At 45.7% G+C, this 5,290-nt stretch overlaps 1 protein-coding gene across 2 annotated transcripts in view; it reads right to left on the bottom strand.

Moving 5' to 3' along the window:
- sfmbt2 (Scm like with four mbt domains 2) overlaps nt 1–3,775 on the bottom strand; it is a 104,819-nt gene extending 101,044 nt beyond the window's left edge. For both annotated transcript variants that reach the window (XM_063217307.1, XM_063217308.1), the window contains exon 1: nt 3,608–3,775. The gene's annotated coding sequence lies outside the window, so the exon portion shown is untranslated. The remainder of the gene's footprint in view (nt 1–3,607) is intronic.
- Between the last annotated feature and the right edge of the window lie 1,515 nt (nt 3,776–5,290).

Raw genomic sequence — 5,290 nt, 5'->3', positions numbered from 1 at the left:
CCAAGGGAGCAGTGAAAATACTCGTAGCTACATTGTTACAAAGTATGTAATAACATCTGACATCATGTCGTTGCACTGCACCTTAGGGTGATGGTTAGGTTACAGCATGTGCCGTGTAAGTTACATTATATTACATGTTGATACATGTAGCTACACTAAAAAAGAAAGTAAAATACAGTGTTGCCAAAAGTTAAGTACTTAGTGTTTCTACACCAAAACATCAGACTTTCCTTCAAAGCTCTCTCACTGTCCTCTGCAACTAAGTATCATGCCACTTCTCATGTCATGTGCATCTCTCTCTCTCTCTCTCGCTCTGCGCTGTCTCTGTCCCATTGTGACATCATCCTGTTACGTAGCAACCCTCTGTGATTTCATCAAGGATCCCTAGGGGCTGGCGAGGAGAGGAGGGGAGAGGAGAGGAGAGGAGAGGAGAGGAGGGGAGGACTCGACTCAGGACAGATAAACAACAGTAAACCATGTGACTTGCTGACTGCATGGGGCTCGCTTGCCCACTCACTCCCTCCCTCTCGCTCACTCACTCACTCCCTCGCTCTCGATCACTGAATTACACTGCCAGCCACTTACTCTTACCATTACACAGTCAGGCGTGCGCGAGCGATCACACACACACACACACACACACACACACACACACACACACACACACACACACACACACACACACACACAGGCGTGTGTCCACGCACACACACACACACACACACACACACACACACACACACACACACACACACACACACACACACACACACACACACACACACACACACACACACACACACTCACTTGCTCTGTAGAAAAACACATTCCTATCTCTCTCTCTCCCTATCAGGCAAAAAAACACAAACACACACTGACATATATAAATACATTCACACACATGCTCTGGATAGCAATCAGTCACACCTATTTGTTTCCATGTCCAAACAACAAAAACAGGATTCTCCATTCATGCTTGAAATATGGCTACAAAAATTATGAAGTTATACGCATAGACAACAGATGAAAATATAGGCTTCATGTGTGTGTATATGCATAAGAGGGTTTGAATTCAGGTTTTATTTCTTCTGGAACACCAGCAACCAGATCAAGTGTGCAACACGTGTTGCAACTGACGTTCCCCTCTGTGACTAAAATTAGATTCTACCTCTGATCATGTAGGGTACCTACAGTCAAAAATATAATTATGCAATTCTTCCTCGCCACAAGCTGTTACCATCAGTGGTAGTGTTTAAATACACGGTGGGTAGTTTTTTTCCCACTCAAGTCTTCTTCAAAACTTCAAAAACAGCTGCCGAGGTAGAATTACCACGCAGCCTACTTCTCAGCATTGGATGACGGAGGTAAATTCCACTGTAGCCTATTGTATGCTTCTGTGGAAGTCGGGGACAATCTGTTTTCTCAGAGCAAGAAATCTTTCATACGCCCGTGTTTTGAAAACAAACTGCGTAACTCAAGGGCGTGGGGAAGGTGGGGGGTGCAGGCGCGAGAGAGCGAGCCAAATTTTGCAGCTCAAAAGCGCCCGCGGTCCGCTTGGAGAGAGCGGACGGACGACACACGATGCCTCCTCGCCGACCCAAGGACAAACGATCCGCTTACCGGGCCCGGCCGATCGCATTACTCACGAAACGGGTCCGTGTCACACGCGCCTCAGCCGCGGCTGAACTTCTATCAGTCTACTTGTCCGGTCGATGAACAGGAGGGGGGAGATTGGGGGCGAGAGGCTGACCTTGAAAAGAAAACGCGCAATTCTATCAGCACGCACACACCTACCCATCCCGTTACCAAGCAGTGCGCCACGTGCCTAACCCATTTCTCACAGCATGTTCTTTTTTCTCTTCTCTACCTCGCCCTCCCTCTCTCTCTCCACTTCTTGTTTTCCTCTCAGTGGACAACTTGTCCCATTTAATCATACGATGTGAAGACGGGAAAAAAGCAGATAGACAATTGGATCAGTATATTCTTCATCCATCCATTCCGAGGCAGGCGGTCCGCCCTCAATATCGTTTGGTCGTTAACGGCACACACCCTTCCGCGGACCAATGGCTGCACACTCCCTCTGCAACTCTCGTTTCTTTCCCGTTCGCAAAATATGCACGGCGAAGCGGCAGCCTACACACACCACCACAATGGAAAAATCTGCCGGACAGAGAGGGACCTCGATTTGTTTGATTCCAATGTGGGCGCGCGCTATTGAGTGCGCCTTTTCCACATCCCCATCAAGGACGTAATGCATTTACTGTGTTCCCATCTTCCAAAAATGTTAATTTGCATTTAATCCGCAAAGAACTGCACGCAATCATATAGATTGGAAGCCCCCAGGATTTGACACACCATGCAGAAAAAAAAATCTTAAATTAAACGGATTTGCCACGTTCCGCCAATTAACAACTTCACACAACAGATAGCCTATCAAGTCGAGCTGATGCGGGGAGGAATTAAACAGCTCCTGTCATTTCAAAATCACCACAATAAAACATTATTCTCCATCGGCTTGGCGATTAGCAGTAGGTTTCCTCTCCACATTAATAATGCAAGTACCCATGCGAAAATTGCAACGAGGGTTAAAACCGAAAGAGGAACTGCTTAGTGTATGCGTGTGTGTGTGTGTGTGTGTGTGAGAGAGAGAGAGAGAGAGAGAGAGAGAGAGAGAGAGAGAGAGAGAGAGAGAGAGAGAGAGAGAGAGAGAGAGCGCCAGGGAGGGCATCGCCGCGGTTCCCTCTGTACAGACCTCCTCGGGTCGTTAAGTATTCAGCACGGCGCTTCTGTACTTTGCACAGTCTAAAAGTATTGTAGCGGAAAAAAACTCAGACGACATAGCCTCGCGTTAACTTCTAATTTAATTCAGTAGAGCACGCCAAGGCGCACCGAACGAAACTAAAATCGAATGGTTATGTCGCATCGTTTTATTTTTTCCCTATTCAAAGATTTTGCGTGCAGTTTTTACACACCTTATCCGCCATGTTGAAACTGCCTTTGACATATCGCCATAGTTCGCTGTGCACTGACGACTCTGCCTGCTTATCTGGTATCAGATCTATACACACATTTAGGTTTTGATTGTAGACTGGGGATTTTTGTACAGAATCACCCTAAATGTAGGCTACAAGATTAAGCTCAATGTAAACATCGTGTCCTTTGGGATTTCAGCACGGGTTGGACAGGTTAAGAACTTCCTTCGACAACAGCCCCGATATTCGTCTTTTAAATGACATGACACAATGACCCGAAAATACATATTTTATGTCAGCTAAGCCAAAAACACTTTGGTGTTAACTATTGGTCGACATTCGATCCCTCTGTGAATGTTGTTCAAATGCCTCCAAAGACTGAATCGAAAGTAGGTCTTATTGCGTGCTGGTGTGGCATAAAAGCCATTATTAGACGCGCTACATAATGACACTTTGGACAACTTGCACACTGAAAGCTTCGCTATTTCTGAATCCGCCAAACCAGCCTTCCGACCAGTTAAATATTTTACACAGGAAAAAGCTTTCGTGTCCGTCGTTTCTTTCAAATCAGACTACCGCTACACCGAGCGCACTCAGATCAACTGAAAGAGGTCAAAAGCAACCTTGGATCTTACCTCAATCAAGTTTTTTCCACGTCTTAATTTGCTCGGTCTTTTCGTTCGGTTGAAGGCAGCGCGAGCTGTGTCTCTTTCAGCTGCTCGGCCAAATCCTCCTTCCAATATGGCATCCTACATCTGCGCATGTCTAAAAATCTTCAGATTATTTTCAAGCCAACTCCTTCATCGACCTTTACAGCAGTTGCAAAATTTGTTCGGCCAATTATAAATAGAATGCCGAAGCCTCCTCCCCCACACGTCAAGCGAGCCTTTGGCTCGCATCGTGTAAACACGGATTTGTTGTAGGCTTCCAGAGTCGATTACACAATATAGGTTTACGCATACACCAGGGACGTTTTAAGAAGCATTTTAAAAAAGTGGGGTGTTTACATTCTGGTTTTGATGTTTGTAGATGAGGGGTTTTTTTATTATTGCGCTCATATTTTAAACATAGCAAGGGTTTTGGACTGACAGGACAAACACCATTTTGTAGGATTATCCTGTCTGTGCCTCCTGTATCTCCGAGTCAAGTGCCATCGCCCTGAAGTTAATATAGTTTGTCAATGGCCTCACCCATTTTTCTCGAGGGGCTTTTGAAATATTTTAACAGACTTTTACGCACAATATACATGTGGCTATTTTGACGTTTCATCCACTATCCAGTAGTTTCTAGAAGTTTTCTTAGAAGTTTCCAGAAGTCTCTTCCTAAATTAGGTCATTTGTTGCTTGAATGGAAGAGATAAGTCCTGTTGCGTGCCACAGTGGCGGTGGGGGTGGCATGATGAAAACGAAAAAAAAAGATCGAAGTCCAAAACAGGCTTAATCGTCGCACTTGAGTTCTTAAACAGGCCATGTGAGGGTGGAATGTATTCTGTATTACATTTATGTGTGTATTACATGTGTCTGTGTAAATAACCACGTCGTTTTACCATATATTCCATTTCTGATAGGTACTTCCTATGCTGCCAACTCTGTTAACGTTATGGATGATTTTCATCTGCAAAATTATACTTTTGGACAGATCACCACGAATCCATAAACCAACGCTGCTCTCTAGCGGCCAAACATAGACACACTGTTGCGCTGTACCTGACAGGCTCCGTTCTGAATATACAGCATTTGAATAGAACACTTCACCGACTGGACATCAATTTCCGAGTGAGTCCATGCACGTTTTGGACATGGTCTACACGGCACACATGACTGCGTCAAAATGTTTCTTTTCCATGTGCAGACAGTGCACTGTGTTCGTTATCCACTGGCCAGCCGCTGTCCCTAAGTAGAGTACAAGACAAATGTTATGCAACTCGATTAGAACGAATTAGGGCGTGCAACCATGTGAAGTTTATCTTCGGCGTCAAAGCGAGTGGATGAACTGCTAGCGCGCGCTGTGTTGCCCTTCACATCTCGTGCACAGACACCAGCAAGCATCCGTTTGTTTTTTGCCATGCAGGCGAATGAACGCTTGCAGGTGAGCTGGTGTGGTACTAGGCCGGACAACAGATGGTTTGCAGCTCGTGGGCGCACCCTCCCTAATCTGCCGAGGCTTTTAAGCACGCGCGCACAGGCTGCGCAGTGGAGATTAGCCTCTGTCTGCATCCTGCGAGCTGGCCGTGGATTTTAGGCATTAAGCCCTTTTCACGCTTTTTGACCATTTGGCAAGGTCTGTTGTGTGGATTGGACATAGACTAGCCTAAATAA

The sequence above is a fragment of the Engraulis encrasicolus genome, chromosome 15, assembly GCF_034702125.1.
Source record: "Engraulis encrasicolus isolate BLACKSEA-1 chromosome 15, IST_EnEncr_1.0, whole genome shotgun sequence".
NCBI classification, from domain to species: domain Eukaryota; kingdom Metazoa; phylum Chordata; class Actinopteri; order Clupeiformes; family Engraulidae; genus Engraulis; species Engraulis encrasicolus.
The sequence above is the reverse complement of the archived record's forward strand: the minus strand, read 5'-3'. Positions and strand labels throughout refer to the sequence as shown.